Consider the following 15,243-nt stretch of genomic DNA (forward strand, 5'->3'; position numbering starts at 1 on the left):
TTGACGGATTGTTTGGAGGGATCGAATGGACCGAATGTATGGAGTGGGTGGATGGAATGGGTGGAGTGGATGGAGTGGATGGCATGAATGAAGTGGATGAAATGGATGGAATTAATGGAGTACTCAGTTGGTACTGTGAACATTACTCTGCACCAGACCGTGACCAGATTGTGAGCATTGACCCGAGTCGCTTCTGGATGGAGATGCGAACGTTGAAATGTCCCATACTTAGTTGGAGCTGTAAAAATTAACCTGAGTCTCATCTGGATAAAATATGAATGTAAATGTTAACTCATGTATCACTGTGTACCCTGCCTTCCTGTTCCCATGCTGTTGCTATATATCTGTATTCCCCCCTCCCCTGTCGCTGTAAGCCCAGTCCCCTTATCTATGTGTCCGTGTGTCGCTATGTTCCCTGCCATCCTGTTCACGTGCCTGGTCTCGGGCGCTTTCTAAGATCATCATCATCACATCACTGCGCTCACTCTCTACTTTACATCATCATTCAACTAGAACACAGTTATACCCCTGATTAATTCGGCCTAGCTGTTCACATACGAAAACTACCCCATGAACACCTAATCTCCCTAATAAAACGCAGCTAGCCGAGCACATTCCGGCCTAGTCGCTCACATATGCGTCCTTCAGGCCTAACGCAGCCAGAATCCAGTCTGGGTGTCCACCCACCAGACTGCACACATCCAAATGATCTCTCCAGCAACACACCTAACACTAGGGTGCAGTTACCACCAGGCAATTACATCAGCTGCATACATCTGGTGCACCCACGCACCCTACAACACTATCTCTCTACTGACCAGAACTACGGTTCTCGAGGGTGTTCAACCTACCAGCGCTTTGAGCTATATAAATGCCAAGTAACATAACATAACCGGTAGCGGCTGTGTAGTTATGGTTAAGTTGCTAAACCCATAGGAAGAGCACTTTTTGGGCGGCTTATAACTTCGCTGCCCCTGGAGGAATCCTCACCAAACTTTGCAAAAACAGTATATGGCCCACTCTGAATTTCTTTGCAAAGTTTGGTGAGGTTTGCTTCAGGAGTGGGGGGGGCAAAGTTATAGAGGGGGGGCCCAAAATGTCTTTTTTTCCCATAGACTGAATGGAGAAAACATTTCTGTCACGCCTACAGCCCAAACCGCTGGACGGATTTTCACCAAATTTGCGGCAGGAGCGGCGGTTTGGTCCCAAAAGTGTGCTTTTGTAAATTTGGTGAAAATCCGTCCAGTAGTTTTTTTTTTTTTTAAAATGACCAAAAAATAGTTCTAAAAAAATTAGTGATATCTATGTCCACTCCGTGGGCACACTTCCCTGTTCGCTCCGTGGACAGGACACCGTTTGGATAATCGGCTTACGTCATGTCCGCGGACACTCAGCATGCTCTCTGATTGGCTGGGATGAGGCATGAGGTGCGCCAAATTGTTTTGATGCGCCTGCCATATTGGATGCGTGGACATGCACTGGAAGTGAGCATAAATCCAATTTTGGGGAGTGTGTTGGTGTGCGAGTGCTTGGAGAGGGTGGGGGAGTAAGAGATGGGACAAATGCTGTATTAGTTAAGGTGGGAGAAGGCTGCAATGTGTTTGCGGTCACCACGATTGTCCGCAGACATACTAAACACTGGGCACACTACTGGCTATTTTAGTTCAGTATGATGATGGTTTTGGGTCGTTAGAGCATTGGGTGAAGAGGGTATGTATTGAAGAGTTTGTACGTTGGTTGTAATTATTTTTTAGAATGTTAATTGAAGTGCACAGTTTTGAGGTGGATGTATTATGTTTTTGGGTTGTGGTCGTTCGGTAGGTGTTTGTTTCTATGGGTGTGTTATGCCGTAGGCCATGCACCCAAGACTCTAGGCCCTGGCCAGAACCACTGCAGCATAACTCTACAATGGTACCAAACATTTTGATTGTGGTATGTGGGCTGCTTAGGGGAAATGTTTTCAAAAATGTGAGTACTGATTGGTAGTAGTGTAATAGAATGTATAGGATAGTGGGATGATATGTGGATTGGTGAGGGGAAGCACTTACTTTTTTGGATGGAAAGAGTAGGTTTCTTCTGAGTTCTCGTTCATACTTCAGACGCTGTTAATGTAGACATGGATTTCTTTGTTTTTGCAGTAGTAGTGCTTTCTGATAACTGGGTATAGCATGTACATGCACTTTTCTTTGCCTATGTACATTCTGTATATTTTATTTAGAATCTGTTAGTTGAATGTGCTTTAGAAAGGAGTACCATAGTAAGCGCACAGAGCACACTTGGCGTTGTAAGGCAGTGTTATTGGATGTTAGGAGATAGAAGAAATAATCGTATGCTTTGTTTGCTATTTTTACAGGGTAAATGGCAGGAACTGTATGGAAAAGTATGCAATGCATGTATGTGTGAAGGTGTGGGAAATAAATCAGAAGAATTTGATGGGGTCAGCAGTTTATTACCCAGTAGGTGATTACTAAAGTACTGGGTGATTCTGTGGTGCTTGGAGATAGGAGAGGCTGAAATAAAGTAAGGATTGCAAGGAAGGACCTGGTGCTTGTGTTGCAGACTGAAGGGAAGGGGAGAGATGTATGTCTTGCTTTACAACACTGTACATAGTTCTAGATGGTGTGATAGATATGACTGCACCTGTGCATAGTTGAATGCTGTTGTGAAATCTAGAACGGAATGGACAACCAGCTGGAATGAGAGAGCTGTGTAGATTGGAAGAACAGTTGTAGAGGAAGTGGTGTTGTTTCCGCTGGGAGCCTTTCAGATGATATTGGCTGTTTGCATAAAAAAAGATGCATGTACTCATCCTAGAAAGCCTTTTTCCATAATTATACTGTTATTTCTCCCATATTTTAACATGAAATGACACTTTGTTAGATAGCTGTGTGTGTTGTCTGATTACTAATCTAGTCATTTGTAAAGGAAGTTGAAATGATAGAATGTATGTGAAATATGCAGAATCAATAGAAAGGAAATTGTATGTATATTTTATGCACTATAATGCATTAAATGCTATCATGGTTGAAATGTGTTAAATACGTGGCAGTGGTTACAGAAATGATAGAATGAATGAAGAAAATAACAGTTTGCACATTGCAGTTAATAATATGGGTAAATACCAATTTGGAGAGCAGACACCTTTGCAAGTGACACTTGATCATAGTAGATGGGAGAAATGACAGTAAGCTTGTTTTACAGGTTACACAGGGTAAGTGGCAGTTATTCTGTTTATATGCATTTATACAAGAGATGTACATGTACCATACATGCCAATCCTCCCGATTTTATAAAAATGTTATTTTTCATGTTCTCCCACCGAAAATACATCTTTTTAAATGTTTTTATATAAACAGTTGTTTTAATCAAGATCATTCTTGATTTTTCAACTTAAAAATTCAATACATTCAATTAAAACATTCATTTGTTAAATACATCATACAAAAAGAGATACGAAGGGATTGTGTCCTCCGACGTATTCCTTCTTTGATAACTTGTCTCCAGCTTGCTGGCCTCGGAAATTTTTTCTCTGTAGAGGGCGCTGCGCGTCGACGTCCGCAGAGTCGATGTCCTTCGACAGCCACCATATCGGCGCCAACATTATCATGCCCATAAAAAGCCACGCGCGGCGTTCGTTGCTCAGTTCCGTTTTTCCGCGCTTCGTGGGGCCTCCGAATATCGTTGCTCAGTTCAGTCAGAATAAAACCCCTTATATTTACTCGATACCAACTCCTTCTCAATGGCATCTTCATCGGAACAGACGACGCTGTGGGCCGGCTTCAAAAGATGTCGAGACTGCGGTAAGAAAATGTCGATAACAAATCCACACAGGATCTGCTTGTGGTGCTTGGGAGTCGAGCACCATTGTTCGGAGTGTGAGGACTGCATGTCCATGACGGCGAAAGCCTTGAAGGAGCGCAAAGGGAAGCTCGAGAGAGGTAAGTCAGTTAAAACCTCCTCGAAAGCTTCTTCGGTCGAGGCATTCGTCACCTCGCCGTCGAAAGCATTCCCATTCTAGATCTCAAAGTAGCTCCCACCATTCGTCGAGATCGAGACACTCAAAGAAGAGACGTCGAAGATCCCCTTCCTCGTCATCTTCTGTTTCCCCAGAAAGGGTCTCCTGCCCCACAAAACACAGCTCCCGGGCTGAGTGGGAGGAATTCAGGAAGAAAATGCTAAGCGTCTTCGAGAAAGCAGCCTCAACCCCCTCAAAGACAGCTGAGGGTGATACCCCGGGTGAAAAACCCAAAAAATCGAAACGCCGCGAGTCGCTGCACCCGGCGAACGAGTCCACCCGAGAGCACCACGGGCCATCGGGTAAGAAGGCACCGTCTTCGCCAGCTTCGAAGATCCCTTCGACGCATGGATCGGCGCCATCGACGCCGTTGTCGAAGGGCTCTTCGACGCATCGGTCGATCGAATCGACGCCATCATCGATGCTGTTGAAAGAGAAAACCATGGCTACTTCACAGCCAACGGTGATACCAAGAGCCTCCGGCACGGCGCCGAGACCGTCGTCGACATCCTCGAGTAGGATCCCGATCCTCTCGAGTTCTTCGAGGCCTCTTCCAGTTTTCTCGACGCCTTTCTCGGCGCCTTCGAAGCCTGTCACATCGGCGTCGACGACATGGATGTTTTCTCGCCCAATAATGACGTGTTTGGCTCCTTCTGCCTTAAAAATGGGTTTTACACCATTTCCGAGGTCAGAGTACTCCGGATTATCTTCAATCTATGAAGGAGAGGATTCTGACCAGGAAACCTTTGGGTTGCAGAGGACCACACTACCTGTTGCAGAGGATTTTACCTCTGAGGAAAGAAGGTTGAAGGACCTACAGGAGTCATTACATGAGGCAAGTGGGCTGGACACTTCCCCAGAAGTGGAATTTGTCAAGCCAGACCAAGGGGAACATGCCGAAACACCCTATAGAACCCTGATGGCAAGGATTATTGAATTTATGGGTTGGTCTGCGCCTTGACCTGTTTTTCAACAGGATGACCTGACAGACATACTAGACAAAGGTCCACAGGAGGACCCTGTGGTCCCCTTTCATGCAGCCTTGCAAAGGAAGATTTCATCTAATTGGGAAACTCCTGAGGTTATCCCTGCAGTCAATAAAAGATTGACAGCCAAGTATAGGGTAGCTGCGGCTGACCCTGAATACTTATCAAAACACCCGACTCCAGAGAGCCTGGTGGTTCAAGCAGCAACTTCGTCAAGCAGCAGATCCGCTTACCCTACTGTCCCACAGGATAGGGATGACAAAAGGTACGATTCTATGAGAAAAAGTCTTTTCTGCCTGTAGTATGGCATTGAAGTCCATCAACGCCACCTGTACGCTCGCCATGTTCAGTCACACACTGTGGGAGTGTGCTTCATCAGCGGCTGACTGCATACCCGAAGGAGAAGAAAGGGAAGCCTTCCTTAACATCATTAAAGATGGCAAAGATGCCATGTGCGAGTCACTTCAAACTGGCATTGATTCCGCTGACAGTATCAGCAGGGCCTTGGCGGCAAGTACGACAATCCGCAGGCATGCGTGGTTGCGAAAGTCTGGCTTTGCACCAGATGTACAGGCCAGACTTTTGAATATGCTCTTTGGACGGCTCTTCTTTATTCGATAAAAAGGCTGATGACAGTCTGGAAAAGTTGCAGACATCTAAAGCAGCTGCAAAATCTTTAGGAGCTGCAATCCGCCAAACTCCTTTTCGCCCCTCAGGAACCTCTGGGAGAGGAAAGTCCTTTCGCTATTATTCCGCATTCAGGAAAGGCAGAGGACAGCCGGCTCAAAGAGGCCAAAGGAGATCCACCCGAGGTGGACGGGTCAAAAGTACTAAAGCCGCAGCAGGTGCCTCTTTACCCTCGGCATCTGCATCAGCCACCCCCAAACCACTCTGAGGTCTTTCCACACAAAACACCTGTAGGGGGCAGGTTAACTCACCATCTGACGGAATGGTAGGCTATAACGTCAGATGCTTGGGCATTGGAGACAGTTTCCCAGGGTTACTGCCTACCCTTTCTACACATCCCTCAGAGTCATCCACCGGGGCACAGCTCTCTAAAAGTTCCAGATCCGCTCCTCTTGCAGGAAATTATAGACCTGCTAGAGAAAGGCGCCATAGAACCGGTACCTGTAGCGGACAGGAACAAGAGCTGGTAGTCCCCCCCACCCCCTGCTTTCTCATTCCAAAGGACGATGGAGGACTGAGACCCATCCTGGACTTAAGAGAATTGAACAAGTTCCTCAGGAAGGACAAGTTCAAGATGGTAACGCTCTCTCAGATCCTTCAGGCCCTCCAGCTCCAGGACTGGCTGGTATCTCTGGACCTTCAGGATGCTTATTTCCATGTGCCAATCCATCTCAAACACAGGAAATACCCGAGGTTCGCAATCGGCGACTCTCATTATCAATTTCGAGGGTCCCGAGGGTCTTCCCCAAGCTAATGTCGGTAGTGGCTGCGAGTCTAAGGAGGGAAGGGATCCACGTCTACCCCTACCTGGACGATTGGCTGATCAGGGCTGTATCTTCGGAACAAGCTCAGATCCAGCTAGATTATGTCTGCCACTTCCTTCACAAACTGGGCTTCTCCCTCAATTTAAAGAAGTCACAGGTGATACCATCACAGAGACTCCAGTTCATTGGCGCGGTCCTGGACACTTCCCTGGGAAAAGCCTCGCCACCAGAGGTGAGGGCTCAAGGTATTCTGCATATGGTCAACAAGTTCCAAAATGCCCAACGTCTCCCAGCCTTCGATTTTTTTGAGGTTGCTAGGCCTCATGGCATCCTGCATCTTCCTTGTGCCAGAGGCTCGCCTGAGAATGAGATCTCTTCAGTGGGTGCTGAGAACTCAGTGGTCGCAATTCTCAGGGAGAATGACAGATCTCCTCCGGATTCCGGACAAGGTAGCCCACGACCTTCTATGGTGGGCCTATCCAGAGAACATCTTGAAAGGAGAACTGTTTTGGCAACCGTGGCCGGAGATAACAGTAGTCACAGACGCCTCACTCACGGGGTGGGGAGCCCATGCCAACGACTTGACCATCAGCAGTCGTAGGTCTCCATCGGAATCCAGACTACACATCAACCTATTAGAGCTGAGAGCGATCAGACTAGCGCTGAAAGCTTTCCTGCCAGCAGTACAGGGGAGAAATGTCCTGATAATGACGGCCAACACGGTGGCCATGCACTACCTCAACAATAGAGGAGGCGTAGGGTCACTGCCACTGTGCAGAGAGGCAATGCAGCTCTGGTTTTGGGCAGTTCAGGAAGGAATCTCTCGATCGGCAGTCCACCTAGCAGGAGACAAGAACTTGACAGCGGACGTTCTGAGCAGGCAGAGCACAGTCTCCCACGAGTGGAAGCTAGCTCAGGAAGTCCTTCAAGAGATCTTTGCCCTTTGGGGAACCCCTCAGGTGGATCTGTTCGCCAGCAACAGGAAGTGTGATCTGTTCTGTTAAAGGGAATTTCCCCCGAGAGGAGCTCTAGGGGACGCGTTCGTAGTGGACTGGGAGTTCCCACTCCTTTACGCGTTTCCACCAGTCCCTGTTATTCCTCAAATGATCAGGAGGTTGAGAAGATTCCGGAAAACCATGATCCTAATTGCCCCGGACTGGGCCAGGAGAACGTGGTACCCGGACCTTCTAGATATGTCCATCTGTCCTCCAATACGTCTTCCACTCAGAGAATCTTCTCTCATAGAAGGGAGGTCAGGTTCTCCATCCAGACATCAGAACCCTCAACCTTGGCTTCTGAAAGGGTGAGGTACAAGGATTGGGACCTCCCTGATGACGTCATGGAGGTGTTGCTTTCGGCCGGAAGGCCAGCAACAAAGTCTTTATACCGCTGCTGTTGGAACAAATTTTGCAGCTGGTGTAGAGAAGGGAATATCGAACCTTTTTCATGTGGTACACCAACGGTGTTATCGTTTCTACTCTACTTGGCAAACTCAGGCCTTCAAGTTGGCACTGTAAAAGGCTATCTTGCCGCGCTTTCAATCTTCAAGCGCACTGCGGAGGAACCATCATATTTCAAACTACCTCTAGTAATACAATTTCTCAAGGGATTAACTAATGTTTATCCTCCAAGACCATTTCAAGTTCCCTTGTGGGACTTAAATTTAGTCTTAAATTTCCTAGTGGGTACTCCATTGGAACCACTCCACTCTTGTTCGCTGAGATTTCTCACACTTAAAACTGTCCTATTGGTAGCACTAACATCTGCTAGGAGGGTGAGCGAATTACAAGCTCTTGTAAACCCCCCCCCCCATACAATTTTCCATAAGGACAAAGTTGTCCTACAGGTGAAGCCCAATTTCCTCCCAAAGGTGGTTTCTGAATTTCATATCACTCAGAAAATTACCTTACCTTCGTTTTACCCTCCTCCCCATCCGGGTAAAGAGGAAGAAAGGCTACATAGGCTGGACCCAAGGCGAGCTCTGAGCTTTTACATCAGCAGACTGGCTAGGATTAGGCAAGCAGACCAACTGTTTGTAGGATACTCAGGTCACAAGTTGGGACTACCCATAACAAAACAGACCATTTCCAGGTGGATTATTTTGGCCATTCTGGAATGTTACAAACTGGCAGGGAAAGAGCCACCCCAAAATCTTAGGGCTCATTCAACCAGGGGTATCGCAGCCTCTTCGGCCCTCCAAAAAGGGGTACCGGTCCGAGACACATGTGCGGCTGCCACATGGTCGTCCGCACATACATTCACAGAATTTTACAACCTGGATTCCTCCACTAGTCAAGAGACAAGATTTGGCAAAGCCGTATTACATTCGGTTCATTCCTAAAAGGGATACATGACATTATTACTCCCGCCTCCAATTACATGCCACTGCTATGGGAGTCTTAAGGAATACGTTGGAGGACACAATCCCTTCGAAGAACAAGTTACTTCTTACCTTGTAACGTTCTTTCGATGGGATGTTCCTCCGACGTATTCCTTATCGCCCCTCCCATCCATCCCTGCAGTAAAACTTCCCTTGTGGTTGCAGCTTACGCTCCTTCAAGGTCAATAACCAATTCAGGCATGACTTATCTTATGCTACAAAACGGAACTGAGCAACGAACACCGCGCGTGGCTATTTATGGGCATGATGACGTCGGCGCCGATACGGTGGCTGTCGAGGGACATCGACTCGGCGGACGTCGACGCGCAGCGCCCTCTACAGAGAAATTTCCGAGGCCAGCAAACTGGAGACGAATTATCAAAGATAAGGAATAGGTCGGAGGAACATACCATCGAAAGAACGTTACAAGGTAAGAAGTAACTTGTTCATCTTATGAAGAAAGAAAACATGATAAAAAGAGTAAAAATTAAAAGGCATACAAAGTAAAAAGTAAAAAAGGAAAGGTTTTCATAGCTTGCTCTTACATAGTTTTGTTTCTTTCTTTGACAGCTCTAAGCCATATATGAAATTAAGGATTGCATAGCTCACCTTCTGACTCGTAGTATGGTATAATAGTTCCCAAAAGCGAACAGGATTCATATTGACAAAACCTTCAAATAGATGTTTAAAGTGTATCACTCTCAGGTGATAGAGCATAGGACATTCTGCGCATATATGGCTCATAGTTTCAATTTCTAGGTCACAAAATCGACATTTTGTTTGTTCTTTTGTTATTAGCCTATGACAGTATAGTATTTCACGCGTAGGCCACAGATTTAGGCGAAAACGCAAGTAATCATTACTGTGACGGGAATTAGGGAACTGCTTCAAATAACTTTCAATTTACCATCTCGTTAATGATTGAACAGGTTAGCCAAAAACTTCTTATACTTGATACAGGCCTCTCTTGTTTGGATCCAATCATATTTCCATGTGCAAATTTTGGCTTTATCTGGGTTTTCTATCAGAACTGAAATCCCTGTATTTATAATAATCTTCTCTATTACTTTACGCCATGATAGGGGGTATGCTTTTGGCGAGTATAGCAAATAATTCGACAGTAAAGGTAACAACCCATTTTTGGAATCAGCCATGATACATTTCCGGTAGAAAGAGCATAATTTCCATTTTTATATTGCGTAAAGGGATAGCAAGCCCAGTTCATGTCTTATACTTATGGGTTCTGATTTTAGGAGATTCAGTACATATTTCCAATACTCTCCCTCAAGTTTTGCCCAGTAATTAGTTCTTTCAGGCCATGCTTGCGATCCATACATAATTACAGGGGTCACTTTGTTTATAATAAACAAGAATTGGGATAATGGAAAATTTACAAAATGTAGTCTTAATCAACCGGGCTTGGGAGATAGCTGTACGCAATTTACCTCTAATATGCAGTTCCAAGGTACCATTGCTTTGCTGGTTTGCCACATGAGTACCTAGATAGATATATGATGATCGCAATAATACATTTTGCAGTGGCCATTTGTGTTTAACATTACATTGTCTATTATTTCCAAATTGTACTACTTTAGTTTTCGCAACATTAATAGTAATGCAGTTGTTCTTTGTGTACATATCGAGAGCATTAAGTAAAGATCTTAGGCCATTCAGAGTTTTTGAAAATAAAACCATATCATCTGCATATAAAAGAAATTTTATATGCTTTCCACTAATTTTGGGAGAGTCTGCATTAATGTCCATAAAAGCCTCATTAACGTCACTTATGAAAAAAATTAAACCTTGCTGCCACTAATAAACAGCCTTGCTTTAGGCCACGGGCGGTGTCAATCGGGTTAGTTACCAGGCCATCGGCATTTAGTTTAACTTGAATTATGGTATCTGAGTGTAGAATGATCACCCACTTTAAAATGTGCCACGGACAATTTGTATCCATTAGTTTTTTATACAGTAATTCACGTGTCACTGCATCAAATGCCGAAAGTCTATAAAGGCTGTGTATAGTGGCACGCAACATTGTTCCGATTGGCGTATAAGGCTATTCAGTGTGACAGTATTCACTCCTCTACCAAGGCCGGATATAAACCCTGTTTGAAAGGGGTCACGATAATTATTCGTGTCCAGCCATGCGTTAAATTGTTTCAGTACTAGCCGTGCGAATATTTTACCCGGGCAATTCAATAGGGCAACTGGTCGATAAGATTTTGGATCGATCCTATTGCCTTTTTTGAAGATTGGTACAATTAAAGATTGTTTCCATGACTCTGGTACCTGTCCTCTCCTGAATATGTTCTTAAAAATGTGGTGCAGTATATCTGCCCATTCCAGAGGATAATCATTCATCATAGCATTGTGTAGACCATCAGGCCCCATAGCTCGGGAACTGCTCAGATTATTAATGCAGATCATAATATCCTCACTGTCTATCTGGAATGAGTGATTATTGCTTGGCATTACTAGATTAAACTTAAATTCACCAAATGGGGAACAGTAAACATCTTTGAAGTATTTCTGCCAAGCATCTTGGGATATTGCATTGATTTGTAGCGCACCTTCAGTCTTATAAGTCGCATTATTTAAGCAGGACCAGATTCCATTAATGGATTTACTTAGGATTTGTTTAAGCATCAGCTCGCCATCACGTTGATGTTGGGCAATTCGATCATTTTTTAACCATACTTTATAGGCCCTTTTGAGCCGTTTTTTCCCTTCTCCTTTGTCTACACCCAACTGATTATTTAGAACTCGAAGATCACTCCGTAGCTTATCTTTGCGCCGTTGTAAATCTAAATTAAATACATGACAGTGTGCTATCTTATTGTTTGAGTTCAGCGATATATAATCTTTAAAGATCTGCATTAATTGGATGTAGCACTCTGAGCCGTTGATGAGCGGAGACTCATGGACCTCTCCAATGTTGGTTTTAAATTGGGCAAGTCTACAGGGGTTCCATCTTAACCGGTTACCTTGGTTATTTACCAATATATTTCTCACATGGACGTTTTTCGGAGTGGTCTGTACATTCAGTGGAAGATTACATGATAAGTGCAATATATTATGATCACTTAGGTCCGTTAACATTTTTGAAGTTGTTACATGCTTCAAAAATGGACCATCTACAAATATGTAATCTAAGATCGATTGTTGACGTCCTCTTTTCCATGTATGCTGTGGAGGGGTATCACCTTCTATTGTACCATTCAGCATTATAAAGCTTCGTTCTTTCATTATTGAGGACCATGTAAGTTCACCATGTGTAAAGTCAGAATCAGTCTTAGTGAGAAGATGTAAGTTTAGATCTCCCATAATTAATGTATGTAGAATTTGGGGATCTAAAAGTTGTTGATCTAAAATGATACATAGATCCTTGAAGAACTGATTTGCTGGTGTTGATTGTTTACTCCAATAGATATTAATAATGGCAATAGACATTGAGCTTCTCGAAAGTTTTGCTACAAGAAAACAAGGGGATACGGAGGGACATATTACACTCGTCAAACCCGTAGTTTTATTCACTGCTAATAAGAGACCACCTTTGGGACGTCCTAGGAGTTGTCTAGTAGCGGCTGTTATAATTGTGTGCGAGTCCCATACCGGTGTATTCTTAAGCCATGTTTCTTGCAATGCAATGATGTCATAATCACCCAATTTAGTTTCCCATGAATTTATGATATGGTTGTGGCCTCTCGTATTCCAAGAAATTAGACTTATGTTTTCATGATTCACCAAATATTATGATCTCGCTCTTGGAATTTGGGATTCTAGGAATTCATCGGTATGCTGGAATGTTTGTTCAAGGCCTGTTTTTTTTAATAGGCCTATAGATATTGATCACTGTTTTTTCTGTCTGTACATCTTTGACCAGTGCATTCTTATGACACACATTTTGTCTCCCGATTTTTCAGAGGAAATGTCCCTCCCAGGTGGGTCGGAATGTTGGCATGTATGATGTACTGTGCAAAAAATATTCATACCTGTACTTTGTTCATGCATGTGGATGTGCATGACTCTGCAAGTAGAAATGTTGGAGAGTTTACTAGTAGTTGCTGTAGGTGCTTTGTAGTCACATTGTACTGTGAGTGATAACAGTACATCTAAAGTGCTGAATTGTGATGATGGAGTTAGATGTAGAGGTCTTGCATGTGATTGGTGGATGGTTGTGTGACTGCTTAACAGTAGCCAATGAGGGAATGGTGCAGAGAGTGAAGTGAAAAGGGTAGAAGGGCTGCCCTAGTGTTACTTACGCACTCTGCGGACAGCGCGGCTGTTCGCAGACAGGGCATGCCACATCTGGGTCTTCCGAGCATGAAGTGGGAGTGTATTTTGAGGATTAGCCAATCAGGTGTTGAGGTTCTGCTTCGTATTGAGAAAGGTTGTGTGTAGTGAAGATGGCGGAGGTGGAGAAAGTCAGGGTAGTGGTGCTTGGAGATATGTTTGTGAATGCTTTGGAGCAGTATGCTAAATCTAGGAATGTGGCTAACCATTTTGACACAAAAGGAGTGGAAGTGGTGTAGAGCACTGTGCCTGGTTTTAATTTGCAGGCAATAATAGAAGTTTGTCAGGATATGGCTAGGTACTATAGTCCACTTGTGGTTGTTCTGCACTGTGGTGCTTTGCATTTGGGCTATGTCAGTGCCCCTACTTTGTTGCAAGATCTGCAAAACTTGGTTCAGACAGTCATGAAAGTGCTCCCAAACGCAAAGGTTATTTTTTCTGCTTTGGTACCTAGGGCAGTATGGGACAATAGTTCTGTTTTTTGTCCTCAGCAAAATGTTGGTAGGTGCTTAATCAACCGAGGCATGTTTGCTTTTATGTCTAAAGCTGGCATGTTCTTTTGCAACAATGAGAACATTGACTCTTATAATGTTGATTACTTTAAAGAAGATGGCATGTCTTTATCTTTTATGGGAAATGCCATGCTGTTTTGGAACATAAGGGTTGCTTTGGAGAAGCTAATGTGAAGATTCTTGGAGGAAAATAAGAAAATAAAAACCCCCAAAAATACAAAATAAAAGGCGTTTCTGAAGCATCTGCAAGAAAAGGCTCTTTTGAGAGCCAACCTCAAAGGGGAAAAGGGCACACTATTTAAATTTTCATTCCCCACGCTCAGATTTCTTTTGATTTGTCCGCAGACAGCGCATATTACATACAGTATTTTTGAGGTTGAAAGGGATGCTAATGAGACGTAGCACAGCAAGGGATTGGTCAATAGGGTTTCTTAGGTGTGACGTGTGAGCAGAGAGTTTCTCAGAAAGTCTTTTTCCTGTAAGAAGAGGAGATAGTTATGGCTGTGTGTTTCAGAAAGCAGATTATCTGGATTTTGGGGGACTCGTGGATAAATTAGTTGGAGGTGCATGCAGATCGCTGTGAAGTGGCTGCACATCTTGGATTCCCTCATGTGGAAGTGCACTGGCATGGAGTGCGTGGAATTAAGTGGCTGGATTTGGTACCTATTTGTGCTACTTTGGTGACAGTGTCATCCAAACATTATTATTCATTGTGGAGGGAACAGTTTAGGACATGTCTCTGGAATCTATTTGCAATTTGCAATGAAAGAAGGACTTGGGAAAGTCATGGACATGTTTCCAAGGTCCCGAGTAATTTTTTTTCTTGTATTGCGCAGAGACAAATGTGTCTGCGTTCTTCTTCATTTGGTCCACAAATGGAGAAAGCGAGGCGCAATGTCAACAAGGCTGTTTGTGCCTTTTTGAGAGATGTTGGCATGTCCTCTTTTCACAATGAAAATATTAGGTTTCGTAGTACACACATTTTTTGCAGAGATGGAGTACATCTTACTTATGCTGGCAATCAGATTTTTCTGCGAAATATACAAAATGCATTGCAACCTTTTTTGGAATTATAGCAATCCATTTTGCAGTAGGTGTTGACCGTTTGGAGTTTTCAAAACACAAAAAAACCCACAAAAAGGCTCTTTTCAGAGCCACCACTTCCTCCCAGAGAAAAGTGCAATGGTTGTTACAGGGCAGCACTGCACAGATTTTAGATGTCCGCAGCCATGGATGCCATCAGGACAGCTGTTTCAAAGAGCAAGAGCAATCCGATGTATCAAGGAGCAGTCTCTGTCCTGGAAGCCCAAAAACAGAATAAGGAGTAGCTCTGGGGTGTGGCCTTTTATAGGGGTGCTCCGGCGCGCTTCGCAGACACCCGCGCTGTCCCAGGACAGTTCGAACACTAAAAGGGCTAAAAAAAATCCAAAAAATATGCAGCTCGCCAGGGACATAGCGTGGGACATGTGCATGGGTGAACTTTCCCAGGAAAATACCTTGGGTTGCTGAAAAAAAATACTTTTTAGGTGTCCGGGGGCCCGGACAGTGTTTGTTATGCTTAGCGCAGGTGCGGTCACATGATGACATTGAGGACACGTTGGCG

General features: G+C 44.3%; 1 protein-coding gene across 1 annotated transcript in view; it reads left to right on the forward strand.

The window, feature by feature from the left end:
• Positions 1-15,243, forward strand: part of SPRYD7 (SPRY domain containing 7) — a 503,469-nt gene that overhangs the window by 469,523 nt on the left and 18,703 nt on the right. The window lies entirely within an intron of this gene.

Source organism: Ambystoma mexicanum, chromosome 7q (genome assembly GCF_040938575.1).
Source record: "Ambystoma mexicanum isolate Mex_15411 chromosome 7q, UKY_AmexF1_1, whole genome shotgun sequence".
NCBI lineage: Eukaryota > Metazoa > Chordata > Amphibia > Caudata > Ambystomatidae > Ambystoma > Ambystoma mexicanum.